At 39.5% G+C, this 15,046-nt stretch overlaps 1 protein-coding gene across 5 annotated transcripts in view; it reads left to right on the forward strand.

Moving 5' to 3' along the window:
- The window catches only part of LOC131677666 (chloride channel protein 2), a 176,606-nt gene that overhangs the window by 16,229 nt on the left and 145,331 nt on the right, over nt 1-15,046 (forward strand). Inside the window, exon 1 of one of the 5 annotated variants that reach the window (XM_058957597.1) lies at nt 1,718-2,362. The exons of 1 other annotated variant lie outside the window; for it this stretch is intronic. The gene's annotated coding sequence lies outside the window, so the exon portion shown is untranslated. 3 more of the 5 variants (XM_058957599.1, XM_058957600.1, XM_058957601.1) reach the window with 3 other exon arrangements.

The following is a 15,046-nucleotide window of genomic DNA, read 5'->3' on the forward strand; positions in this document are numbered from 1 at the left end:
CACGGTGTAATGGAGTAGATGAAACCCCTCGTTTGATTTCTGACAGACACCGTCTCCTAAAACAGAACGCTAGCACAGTCGATATAACTCTGGTTAAAGAGAATACTTCAAGTCAGCTGGTGAGTAAACTCAAATGTGCTAAATAATTGTTATTGAATTATAAGTAGTAGTAAGTAGCCTTAAATTCAATAAGCTGAACTATATATTAATACATATTATTTAGGAGCCATCCCGAGTTGCTTGTGGAACCATTAGGCTGATATTTCTACTGTGTTTCGGATAGACACGAAGATCAGTTTTTGTAAGATCTCAAATAAATTTATTGATGTGGAATTAAAGAATTACACTTTCAGCTTTGAGCTGTCTTTACAGTAGGACTGCTACTAGAACTGTCTTTTCCCGAAACCCGAACACTAGTCAAAACCACCATCTTTCAATCTGTGCTGTAAAATAAGTGAAAAGTGCTATAGTGACGCCGAAAAAATCGAAAGAGAAAGTAAACAAAGAGCGTCACTCATTGTAGATATGTTATTTTGAATAAAAGCTCTAGATTTTAGTTCCAGTTAGTCACTTGACTAAAATGCTCAGTTTTAAAAAGCAGCAATCATGTTAATTATTGGCCATTTTCTAGAGAACAGGAATACGTTCCAGAAATCATGACTGAATTGACCTGTATACTTTGGCGTAAAAAAATAGAAAGACTTTTGCAAAGGTGATAAATGTCATAAGCGCCAAAATATTGTCTCAATGCAGTACGTCACAAAAATCCCCAAATTGTAAAATCAGCTGTCGCTTAAAACGAGTGTCTGATTCCGTTTTCCACTGAGTCCCACGTAGATTCGTATGATGTTCTCTAATTCTTTTTATATAACAATTTCAAAAATCGAATCAGCGCGTAGATTAACAATTGATGAGTCTTCATGGTATAATTATTTGTATCGATAAGCAAGGGATCAAAATCTTTATTCTACTATCAATTCCGACAATAATGCCTTAGCTTTTGATCCCACACAAATTCAGATAAAGCTTACACTCTTTAAAAAAATGAATATTACATTCAACGTAAATAACATAGCGACGGAATTTGCCATGTGATAATTAAGATTTGACATATTCAGATATGTAACATTAGATATTGTGACTATTTTTAAAACTCAGACTGAATGACCTTGGGAAGGGCGGCTGACTCACATTTTCACATGTTAATAAATGTAAATTTGTGTGAATTGGGACGCTCCTTTTATATGCATCTTGCTAGACGCAAATTTTCATTTTTTTATCTGTTTAATGAATTTAAAATGTATCCCAAGCCGGCACTCAGGAGCGCCACCATATCGGGATTTGCCGTTCCCGTAATAATTCCACGCTCGATGCACCGTGAGTACTTGGTTGAGAAGCGGCGCAATTGTAATCAAGACGCCGCGGATCTTGATCTCCTCCGCGCAGCACATTTGACATCAAATGCACGTGCTTCGCACCCGAACAATCGATCCATATCGTCACTACTAGTCGCAGCAGTTAGGGAAAAACAAGTGCCCACACTTTGCCGGTGAAGGTAGGCTCCTGTTGAATATACGATACCGATACGGCGAGGCGATACCTGAGCACTCGAAACCTCTCTATCTCTCACTCGCTCCCACACTCGCACGCAGCGTGCGCTTAGTCAGCAGTAGTAGTCCCTTCGCAGCTGACCGTCAGCCAGCCAGCCAGTCAGTTAGTCAGTCAGTCAGTCAGCGCGTCCGTCGTCGTCAGTTAGTTAGTCCGGCCGACTCAGTCGGTTAGTGTAGCACTTTGGAGTGGTCTGGAATCACAGTCGACGCGCGCATTTCACCGTTCGGACTGTCATCGTCATCGGCATGCATATTCATTGGACCGCTCTCTAAGTGTCGGTGTTTGCCATTTTTTTCGTTTCTTCCTACCTTTATCGCTTGAGCTAGCACCTGTTGAAGAAACCAGCAACGACTGGTTCATATAGCAAATGCCGGTGTTTCATCCGAACAGCTGATCAGCGACGTCAATTTGCGGTCGAACTATCCCCGGGGACCACGGAAAAACCGATCGGATAATTGCTCCACTGGCTGTTTGGTGTCAGGCCCGTCAGAGTGGTGAGAGGGTATTCAGTTCTGCGGTGTAAATTACATTTACTTGATGCATAATTACTGTTCGGGCTCGATTCTAATTGTGATTGTAATCAGTGTACTTAGAAGTGCCGTAAAGTCTGACAGCCGTGCGCATACATACATGAGTGGAGCTGTCGCTGTCGTTCGGTCGGGTGTTCCGCAAAAGTTGCTGTTTTGAGTTTTATTGTTCCGCGCAGAGCAAGGAAGTGCTGTGGAGTGACCAAGGTTTAGCTACCGCTGAGGTTAGTTGCCGTACTTAAAGCGCATGGAACTGGGTCACTGGCGTCTGCTATTCGAGTGATAAGAAATGTAAACTATTGGACGTGTTTTCTTTTCCGATCTCGTTAACAACTGTAGCACTCACAAACAAAACAGAGAGCTATTCGAGAACCCGGCTAATCTCGACTGGTGGCATTTCGCTGATCTGTTTCAGTGCATTGTATTTTTTGGTGGTTGGTAAACAAGATTAGTTCCGGACGTGATTCGGTACCAGGTAGTATAGCTTTGAGAGCTGTTCTAGTAAAGAAAAGTGTACTGCGTACTGGGGAAATTGCCGACTGTGTTATCCGACAGAACAGTCGAATGATATTTGGTATGTACATTCCAAGCGCTTAAAACTATTTTGTATTGTACAAGACATTTCATCGTGGCGAAGACCAATAGGGTCAGTACCTATTTTCAACCTATTTCTCTTGTCATCTTATCATTGCTAAGGGCAGCACCTGCCATCTTTGTTCAACGCATTACTCAAATGGTAGGGGGTGAAAATTGGAGCACTTGATTCGAGATTAGCGAGTATTTAGCCATTTTTTATACTGGTTCTAAGGAACGAAACAGATATTTTTATACCAATTCACAGGTATCCCATCAATTGATGGCTAAGTAATTAACGAAATAGTTCGAAATCCTCTGTAATAAGCCAAATTGGGTACATTACTTTATATATTTTGCATTTTAGATAGCGGTGCAGTCGTCAGAAAAGCCCGATTACTCTCATAATAACACAAATAATTATAAATAACATGTTATTGTTAACAAAATTCAAGAAATAACGGTTTGCGGGTAAATTTCGTATGAACCGTTACTCGTCGAGTAACGGAGGATCGATCGTAGTAGAATACTAAAGAAAAAAGGTGTTACGTTTCGATTCAGTCTATCATAGTATAGCCTATAGAGCAGAATAAACCAATGGGGGACGGGCATAGCGTAGTTGATAAATCGATTGCCTTGTACGCAGCTCACCTGTGTTCGAATCCCAATCCCGTACATAGGGTTCGAGGTTTTTCTTAAGACATATTTCTAACCTGAAGAGACGAATGACCTTAAGGTTAAAACCTCTATAATCGAAATAAAAAAAAGAATAAACCAATAACATATCAAGCAAAGCGTGCAAAGCACCAAGTGAGCCCCTCGCTTGAAAATCTAGCAACACTTCCCTACCTTGAGAATTGGCAGCTGTCAGCCCAGCTTCAACCCAAAAACAAATAAAAGCAGAAAGTCACACCAGCAGTAGAGAGCAACAACGTTTTGAAACGACATCTCCACTTTGGCATGAGCGGTAGCAACAGTTTGCTCAATGAACCGTCACCAGAGGCCTAGGACAACTAGTAGTCGCAGCAAGAAGCTGTCGAGACGCAAGGGACGGGATTGGACTTCTGCAAACCGTAGGTAAATCTTGGGAGAAGCTGGTAGCATCATTGGGTGTGCTCGAGAAGAAACGCACATGGAGCTGGCCGTAGAACATAACCTACAACAAGCACGCCGTTTTCGGGGTGGCGTAGCCAAGGGGGGGGGGGGGGGTTGGGGGTTAGAACCCCCTCCAAACCAAAATATTTGAATTGAAGAAAAAAAAGTTTGATGCTGACTAGTTTATTAAATATTCAAATAATAATTTTGGAAGTTTATTATCTGTTCATTACCTTGAGAACTTAATGTTTTAAACGTTATGTGCACTTTTTGTAAATTGTGAGAATGGGATCTTATAACTAATATTTTAGTGAGGATCCTATAGTTGATAAATCATGTAAATATCAAGCAAAATAGCTCAATGAAAACGGCTACATAAAAACTGATGAAAAATGGCGTTTTACGTTTGTCTCTAACAGGTCAGAATCGGTTTTTATGTGCATTTGATTTTTTTTGGATTATCACTTATATAAAGTGCCACTAGCTAAGATTGGTAATAAAAAATTGAAAATTCACATTTTTCGCTATTTATGGTGTATATTTGGGTATCGAATTGAGTGGCGCCAAGATTCCATAATTGGAAACCATCAGCTTTTGGAGGTTTAGTATTTAGCAGCATAATTTTGATCATTAATTTTTCCAGTTGCATGCATTACTAATTCCAATCAAATTTAGTGTCTTCAGCAAAGTTTTCAAGAATGTTATTGCTAATAGCTTGGTTGAAGATATGAATGCAACCCGTATTTGTGCATTATAGGCCATATTGCACTACGAATTCCCTTACTAACATTTATAGGCGACAACAAAGAATTTGGGAGAACACCTTGTAGATGACGTTTACTATCCTAGTATGCAAAAGTGACTTCAACGCCACTTTGGTCAAATTTAACTTTTTCGTATTTTTAAGTTCACAATTCGCATCTTTCAGTGCAAACGACTTCAAATAAAAAAATAACCTTTTGAAATGCGAAAAGCAAAGTGTCGAAAGCATGTTTGTACCCGCACCATGCAAGATTTGAAAATTGATTTCCTGAAAAATATACTCGATGGCATTTATGTCACCTTTGCATACAAGGGTAGTTCAGTAATGTGATTAATCGGTAATTAGTTGCAAAAATCCCGCCTAACACCATTTTTATAGATGGGACATACTACTCCCTACATCCTATACTTCGGTAAAATCTCCTTCCATATCTTCAAAAGCACCCAGTGGAGTGCTCTAGCCGGTTCAACCGTATTTTTTCATGAATCTTAGGTAGATCTGGAATCTGTCGTCGACTGCGCACGTCTCCAAGCTGATTCTTGCAATACTTTTGTCGTCTACTGCTTCGCTATATAGGTGTTCGTTATAATATAATTATCAATCGTGAGAATTTCTGCACATTATTTATAAGGTGTACAGACTATCCTGTGCGATATCCGGTTTATACAATGTCCCGGCCTATCAGGATGCTTATGTCACCGATGACGAGCTTAACATTCCGCCATAGGCAGCTATCATAAAATGCATCTTTCTCGGCTTCGTGAGGTCAGCGCACATTGATAATGCTCTAGTCGAAGAAATGGCCTTTGATCCACACTACACACATCCTGTCGCTGATCACCTGCCACTTGATCACGCGTTGGCGCATTTTGCCCAGCTCTTGTGCCGTCCCTCGATCCCCGCATTTCCACACCTTCTAGCCCGTCTATCAAAGCTCTTCAAATGCTATGGTTTCGAAGTTGCGAGTTTTCAGCTCATCTTTTTCTGCTTGATTGTTAGTAAAGTGGTGTTTTGGGCCACTCGTTGAACTTGGCCTAACCTGTCTCGTAGTCCGCCACCCAACATAACTGACACCTGCGACAGGTATTTAGTTCTGCCTACGGTAGGGTTATAGCGCCCATGCCCGCTCACATCATCCCATTTCGCTATTACTGCAGAACACAGTAGTAGCCAGTCGATCGCGGCCTATAGATTAAATGTCATCAATAGACCGCCAACATTTTTGAAAAATCTAAGATTTTCGTCAAAACCCCCTCCAAATCAAATTTCTGGCTACGCCACTGCGAGATAAACCGCACAACGAGCGAAGCAACTCCAGCTTCAGTTGCTGATAAAACGTAGCGTGTTGCTGAACGACGACCACCAGCATCAGCCCAAAGACCTCGACATCGGACAAATTGTCGATGAACTTCAATTCGGTGGATACTCAAGCCCAAAACGGTTGGAACTCCCCTACGAAAAGCTGGGGAACGTCGGCTGGAGAAGCATACAAAAAGACCCTCAATAAGAGAATTCTTTTTCAGAGCTTTCTTTTTCAGACGTTTCTTCTTGGGATGTGGCTAGACTGTCGAGGGGGAAATGAAAACCTCGATCAGCCCGGACAGCTCGTAAAAGGCACACAGGTAATTAATTATTCACAAACATAAACTTTGTTGATTCAGCATAGCCCTTCTCTCTTCGCTCCTTATTTCACTCTACCTTTCCTTCTCTCCTCTCTCTAGACTACTAGCTTCCCTCCCATCTCTCTATTTTCTATCTCCTCTCTCGACGGCGACAATCCGCTTCGTAGCTGGCATACTAAAATCTACTTTACTTGACATTTTTGTCGAGCCTGCCAGTCGCCTTTGCACGGACATGATCACCAAGCGGATAAGATGCTGGAGAGATGTATACCAGTTTATACCGATGTATACACGTTCTGCACACTTTCACCGCCAACCTTTTGCGTCCAACACTCGAACTGCACCGCTGGTAACCATTACGATGTACTTATAAGGCTTTCCTTACTGTGTTGTTGGTCTGCCCGTGCTCCAGGAAACAAGTTCCGAAAGCGAATCCCGAGAAGAAACGTCCGAAAAAGAAAGCTCTGAAAAAGAACCCTAGCACGATTTCGTTAGCCCTTGCTCACGAAATGATTTGTGTATAAGTTACCTCTTATTGAGGGTCTTTTTGTATGCTTTTCCAGCCGACGTTCTACGGCTTTTCGTAGGAGAGTTGCAATTTAACTTGAGTATTCACCTGTCAGGTTGAAATCGTCAGTGCCAATACGTAATTGCAATCACGGTTTGCTCAACGAAGTGATTTTCATCGACAATTTGTCCGGTGCTATATCTTCGGGCCGATTTTGCTACTCCAATCTTTCAGCAACACGACGTTTCATCAGCAACTGGAGCTGGAGATGCTTCGCTCGCTGTACGGCTTCTCTCGTCCCGAAAACAGCGTGCCTAGGTTTAACGGGTATTCCCAAAGACTGAAGTTCCAAGTGGTTTGGATGAAGTCATGGATAAAAGAAAGTCACTCGTAGTAGCAGCATGCAAGTGGCTTGTCAGAGTTATGGCTGCTTCTAGAGGAGCTGCTTGGTGTAATGCCGAAATTGCTAGACTCAAAAAGTTATGTGGATACTCGTTTGATGAAGACTGTACGGAGTCGTCGTAGAAGACGAACTCATTTTAGGTACCTCCAAGTCTTGAACATTTGCTCATAGAGTTTGGTTCCGGCTGTTCGACCATCTATGGAGCTGTCCTTCAATGTCAGCTTCCTTCTCCGAACAGCCCAGATAAGCCATGTAGTGTCGGTAGTGGGTGTTTCAACCGGCTAAGAATTACACTACGGACTACCCGTATCGGTGGTAAAAACCCACCAAACAGGGAACTCCAATTCCATAGTGTCATGCGACCCGTGCTATGGTTAAAATGATTTAGGGGGTTTAAAATATTCCCAATGGCGAACTCCCCAGTATTCTGCATTACGCAGTGGAACGTTCGCTCTATGCATCAGAGGCCGTGTGGCATCCGGCCAAAAATTGAGCAACTGAGTTCCTGTTTCCATGTCGTAGGAGACGAGTGAAAGCAGGAGCTCCCAAGTGTCACAGTTACCCCGACTGTCAGTAACATAGACAAAAAGTCCTATGCCTTTGTGTACCGGTTTGCCTCGAACACCGAACCCAAGCGAACGATGCACAAACCTAGGTTTAAACACCGTGTACGTACACCGTGTGCGTTGACAAGAAAGACACACACATACAAAACAAAATGAGTCAACGCTGGTGATGATGAGTGGGAGAAAGAGAAAACTAGTGTCAAGAACCTGTGTGTACGAACACCGCCTATGTACATGGGGTTCGGTTGTGCAGACGAACATGTGCACGTGTTTTACTAGCGTGTCCAAGCTTGCAATTAGAGCGGGCTGGCTGGCAAAACCAATACACTAATTTCTAATTTAGTATATTGGGTGTTTAGTCACAAGTGGTGACTTTTTATCCTTATTGTTTACATGATTCAGTTAATTATTATTAAGATATAATATGCTTAAGTGATTTTTCCAGTTGGAAGTTTCAAACTATAAAGGGAGCTAATCGTTTCAATTGGTGATTGCAACGATTTTTGTCGAAAGTTGCTTATAATACTGTCCGTCATAAGTATGTTTTTAATCGTAAATCAAACCCAAGTATGTAACTTGATTTGACCACGTTAAATTGAAACCATTAAGTTTAATAATAGGACTATGATTTGGTTTAAGAGAAGAAGCTCTTGGCTTATGCGGAAACACAATCAATTGTGTTTTTGCCGCATTAGTAGAAATTTTCCATTTTTTCAGGTAGGGTAAGGTGGGGTAAATCCGACCTAGTAAATGGTTTTGGCTGTAAAATGCTCGTTTTACATCGTATCAAGTCGTTTTATATACCAAATTAAAGGTTAGACTCCTGGGCAACTTTCCATATATAGCATTTTTTCGGATAATGGGAATATTTTGAGATACAAGCTTTTAACGAAAATGTTCATTTTTACTGTTTTCAAAAATGGTGGGGTAAACCCGACCCCCTATGTTTTTGGTTGATTTAGTGCAGATATTACCTAAATTTTATGGTTTTTCAATGATAAATCAATGAATGTTGTGTTATTGAATTGTAACATGAAGAAAATGGAGTTCAATGTCAATCTTGGAATGCTAAAATCACGAGCAGTAGCACGTAATGATATTCCCATTTGCATCAGAGCAATTGCTTGACGAATACTATAATCATCACGTTTTTGTGTCTTTCGTTTGTAATTATGAACCATTTTTCATAAAAATAATATAAAATAACAATAAAAAAATATTTCAATTTGATAAATAAACATTTTCTTAGCAAAAAAGGCGGTCGGATTTACCCCACTATTTAGAGGTCGGATTTGCCCCACCGCATCATTTTTCATTACGATGCAATTAACAAAAGTTATGAAAAAGGTTGAACCAAATTCATCTACGAACTTTGTAGGACTTTATTCAAAGAATTTAAATCCACTTACATTTTTTATGCAATTACTTTAACAATCAGAAATATCCTGTAGGCAATAATGTACAAAAGTCAAATCAAAAGTTGTAAAAACACACATTTTGTCGTTTGAGCATCTCAATGTAGATTAATAAAATGCTGTCATGCCACCATTATGATTATTTTCGATGCTCTACACGACACCATTGATATTAGTTCGCGCAGTGCTTCTAATTTTCGGTAACAGAGAGAGGTCGGGTTTACCCAACGGTCGGATTTGCCCCACCTTACCCTACTTATTGAACATATTTAAGCTTCGCTGCAGTGCAGATAATTCGAAGACTCCTACCTGTGACAGAGATGCTAATATCATCCCAAGAAAGAGACTTTTTACAGCTTGCGGGTTGTTTACAACATTGAGAAGGCCTTTTCACTCAAGCAATCTAGCTTTGGTGTGTTCCTAGATATTGAAGGTGCTTTTGGCAATGTGTCCTTCCAGTCTATTCTGGAAGCGACGCGTGGTCTTGGGTATTTACATGTATCTCAGGTTGGATAAACGCAATGCTTAATAACCGTATTCTTTGTTCGTTACTAAGACAGGCAGAGATACGGAAGTTGAGTATTTGCGGTTCACCTCAGGGTGGCGTTTGTTATGGAACCTGGTTGTAACCGTTGGTTCCAGTTACAACTTGTGACTCTACCACAAGAAGCCATATTTAGCCCCAAATTGCCTTTTTATGTTTAATCCCTTGATCATACCCTGCAAAACAACCGGACAGTAGTTTGTGAGCGTCTTTCTCTCGAGATAACTCTAGATATACCCACACACACTGATGTGGCACGAAAATAAACATGTATGGAACGGGCATTCGTCAGGTACAATATATACCTCTACACCGTCCACGGTCGGGGCTGTTGACCTGCAGGGGTGGAATACAAGTTTGGGAACTGTTAGATTATTACCTTTTATTCGGCTAAATTCGGGCCGTCAGGTTCTGCTCACGAATAATATTAGCTTCTCGAATGCTTGGCAAGAGGCAATCGGTCTTTCTGTCCGTAGCTTTCAATTTAACTAGTAGTGCGCGCGGAATTTCCAATTATTAAAGTTTGTACATGAGGTACTTATTAGGTGATGTAAGTTAATTAAATTTTTGTTGCTTTTGTTCTAGTTATTCCAAGTTAACGCTATTGAATCGTCTACGTACTAAACAAGACGAATTAAAAATACACCCAAAACGGTGAGCTCAGATTTTCTGTTTTTGGGCTCACAATCTCATTCCCAAAAGCAATCCTTTTTGAACATTGAGCTGTTCGCGCACAATTCGGGATGAGCGCAACGCTCACGCAAAAAAAACGATGACAGACACTCACACACAAGGAAACTTTGTTAGTATTTAGTTTCGTATCTTTCTTCTACACCTTACATTCCCCCCACCCAACTACCACAAGCAATCTCATCACCATTGCTGCTGCATTGCATTTTGTTTTGTTTCATTCTTTTCTTCGCTGCTATAAATAGCTCGTGACCTGAAACTTCTAGTAAAAAAAATCTTATATCAGATTCAAGATTAGAACCGACAAACTTCTAATCGGTAAAAACACCTCTTTATTGTCCGTACCATGACGACACACTGGTGGAGTAGTATAATGGCGTATATAAAGCTTCACACTTATGATGAGTGAGATAATATCGTTTGCATCTCGCCGCCGCGTCGGTATTTCAGCATCGTCATTGACGCATTTTGCTTTGTACCATTTCCCCGCTGTTATTAATATTTTGTTCGTATGTATGTGTTGGGAACTAAGCCTTACTAGAAAAAAAAAGATTAACGGGTAGCATCAAGACTGGAACCGACAATCATCCACTCGCTAAAACGCCTGCTTTACACCTTAGACCATAACGACACATAGAGGCCAGTTGTTCGAATGAGCTATATAAACTTCGCATCATTGCAACAGTGATCACAAATGGGACAGTATGGAGACGATGGTATGTGTTATTCAAGTTATCCCTGCACTACATGAACCAACAGTGTGTAGCTATGGGGTACGATATTGTATTCCACAAGTATGAGGTTGGTTGAACACTAATGCATCGTTTGGGAGCTTTTCGCTCACAGTTCGAGAGCGAAAAAAACAGAATCAATTCCGCTCTCAACGATTCGTTTTGGGTGTACTTATACGTAAACAAAAGTCGCGCGCTCATACGTGTCATAGGTGTGTATTGATGACAAAATTTGTATGGCGTATCATAATCGTGCATGGAAAATTTTCCATAGAAAAAAATCATCAATTATTAACTTTTATTCATATCTTTGGTTTCATTTGATCTATAAATAATCGGCGAGATGCATTTTATAGGAAATAAGTCAGGGAATCTAAAAAAATAGTTATTTTTGGTTACAGTGTTGCCAAATATGCTATATTTCCAGTTAAATTGCATTTTTCTCCTAGTTCGTGCATTTTTAGTTTGAAAATGATTATGCCATTGTGTTTCTCAGATAGTTTTACATATAAAAACATCTTATACATCAAGATAATTTGAGCCAATCCCCAGACACAGTCATTTGAAGCAAAAAATTAAAAATTTCTCAGCACGTTTCTCGCTATATCTCAGTGACCAAACAGAATGTCAAAATTCTCTAAACGCCACTTTGTAGAGATTTTTTAGACAGGTAATGTGTCATATCTAACTAAGTTTACCCCAAAATGACGTTTGTCATAAGATAGCACAACAGCGACGATGTGTAAAATTGTAGTTAAAAAGGAGGCAAGAGAAGAAAAACTGCTATTGTGAGTGACGTGAAAATTGTTAAAAGGGGAAAAAGTGAAAATTATTATTACAAAAAGCCTGTTGAACTTTGAGGACAAAACCAAATCGTGACGTCATATGTGCTAATACCTATTGTAGGTCCATGTCAGGGCCATTTTCTCTTCCATTCTCTTTTCGAAAGCTTTCCAGTTTACCTTCCCTCTGGGAGGCATCCCTGCGGACAGATTGGGAGCGGGATCGCAACCTTTAATATCTCTAACCGGACAGAAACTCGCCATTTTGAGACTTAGAGTGAACTCCGACCGACGCCGAGGTCGCCGGTGATCCCTGGTATATTCGATTGCTATTCATGTCTGGAGACGGAATTAACCGAGACTTCTCGATCCGGTCCGCTTCGTGTTCCGGATTACCATCATTAAACGGAACACACCGGTAGATGGTGACAATATTCAGTCATCCACAGAACTGCCAGTGGGTCAGCTAAATGGTTTTAAACGTGCCCGACAATATCGCACCATAACTAAGATCCGCTGCATCATCAATTGCATGATTTTGCACGTTGCTGATGAGTTCCCGATTGCTGGAAGGTTGGTCCACCGAATCAACAGATGCGCGAGCGGCTAAGTTAACATCAACCGCATGCACGCTGCAACCGAACTCGAGTACGAAGGTATAATTGTGACGTCACAAGCGTAATTAATGTTTAAGGGTCCTTAGAATTAAGGTTAAACTCAATAGTCAGGTTAGGATGATCAGTTCATTACAACAACAATTAATTAACTTACAAAATATTTCTCTTTTTACGTTTACCGAGCCATAACGGTGCGATCAACCTTCGTGGAATTGAGAGTTCGCCCTTTGGAAGTTCGATTTCTGTTGCTTTTGAGCCACCCTTCTTTGTGAGAACTTGTGGTACACCCTCCGGTGCAAGAGAAAGTCGGCGGACGGGTGAAAGTATCTATGTTAGTCGGTTGCACTCTCTCTCTCTCTCTCTCTCTCTCTCTCTCTCGCGAGTGTCTGAGATTAGATTTTATAGCAAACAGCTGTCAGGTAAGACGACCATGTGAGTCCTTTCTCGATGTAGCATAAAAGGTTTACATGGTTTGCCGATGGCTTGTTGAAGAAACTCAATGAGCTTGGATTTCCAACCTACGGGATTGCTGACGATTACCAAATACTAATTATTGGGCTTTGCATTGGAACAATAGAGTGCCCAGAAAAATGATAAATTTTTGAAAACTATCGGCCCACCCCTGAGTCGATTCCTAGTCCTACTAAGCCTGGTACATTGACGGATCGCCGATGGAGGGACATATTGGTGCTACTGTCTACTGTCGTGAGATGAGATTGGAACAGTCTTACTTGCTAGGTAGATACTCTACTGTACGGTCCTTCAACAGAGCTGGTCTGGCAAAGTTATAAACTTCTGCTCCGATAGTCAGGTTGCGATCAAGGCCCTTAGCTCGGACAAATCACGGTCCAAGTTAGTGATCGCGTGCTGAACCCAAATCGAAGAACTAAGAATTGTCAACGCTATCTACCTTGTCTAGGTTCCCGGAGCTTTCGATATTACTGGAAATGAATTGGCCAGAGCAGGTGCAGCGATTGACTTTGTTGGTCCTGAGCCAACCCTGCCAATTTCGACAAGTTGGATAAGAGCAAAAATACGGCCCTAGACATCGAGCATCGCAATTCTTGGAGAAATATTCAAACGTGTCACCAAACAAAGGTAGAAACAACTATCGTTCCCAGTGATTTCGAAAAATCTCCAAATTTTTCGAAACTCCACTGCTGCATGCTGACCAAGACTTTCGCACAGCAAGCTCAATTATTACAAGCGCGCTGAATCATTTTCATGTGATCTTTGTGAATCCGACTACCTAATCTCATATTATATGCAACTGCCCAGCAGTACCACAATTACGATTTCGAGTTTATTGCCGTCCTTACATAGATAATGCCGTGTTTTGACGACTGAAACTCAGAGACATACTAAAGTTTCTTATCCAATGCGGAAAAGAGCAGTAGACTTACTCGCAGGCGATATAAATTACTTGTGATTTTAACTTACCTGCTCTTTTTTTCTCAATTATTTTCGTTTATTTGTTTCTTTTTCATGCGTTTGTTGAGTTGATTTCATTGAATTTATTTGGTTTCATTCATTAAACTTTTGTTTACTATTATTTTTTTTACGCTTTTATATATTTTTCATTAAATCTAAAATTTAAATAGTATTTATTTATCTGCTCTTTTTCTATATTTTTCATTTTAGGTCTCCCTCATTAGCTTAAGAAACGACTTTTCTATTTTTTTCGTTCAACTTTTTTTATGTTGTGAATTTTTCTGTTCTGTATTTATCAGTTTTGAAATTAATGCTTTTCTTTTGTGTGGATTTTTTCAATATTTTCCTATTTTTCTTCATTTTATGTTCCATTACTTTTAACATTTTGCTTTTTTACCCATTTAAACAATTTTGAATTCCATGTTTTCTATATTGTTATTTTTTCATTTGAACATTTTTCCATTATTTTATTTTGATCTTTTTGCGTTTTGTGAATGTTTGCTGCTTTCCATGTCATCAAATTTTATATTCTTTCTACTTTTACTTTGTATAGATTTATTTAATATTTAACATATTTATTTTTTTAATTTTCTATTATTTTTCCATTTCTTCAAGCATTTTATTTTTTGCCCATTTAAACCATTTTGATTTTACATGTTTTCTATGATTTCACTTTTGTCTGTTTTTGGACTATTTCCACTTGTTCTTGTTTTCAATTTTTTTTAATCTATTTTGTCTAAATGTCCCCATTTATTTCAATTGCTTTTATTCCATTGCACTTATTCAATTCTAAATAAGTTCATCTCAAAATAATAACTTGTCCACTTTTTGATTTTTATAGCTGTTTTATTTTTATACATTTATTCCATCCATATTCTTTTGAAACATTTTCCCATTTTCCTGTTTTCAAGCTTATCATTTTTTATTACGTTGCTTATTTTTATATTTCAAACATGTTGTATTATTGTTATTTCGTTTATTTCTATATTCGTTTACTTTTTTGTAGTCTCGATTTTATATTTTTTCTTATTTCATTTCTCTTCCTTTTGTCGTTCTGCTCATGATATTTTTTTCATTTTGATGTTTACCCATTTTTCATTATTTTATCAATTTTTCAATATTTTCTATTTCTTCAATTTTTGTTTAATATCCTTTTTCATTTCCTTCG

This window comes from Topomyia yanbarensis, chromosome 1 (genome assembly GCF_030247195.1).
Source record: "Topomyia yanbarensis strain Yona2022 chromosome 1, ASM3024719v1, whole genome shotgun sequence".
NCBI lineage: Eukaryota > Metazoa > Arthropoda > Insecta > Diptera > Culicidae > Topomyia > Topomyia yanbarensis.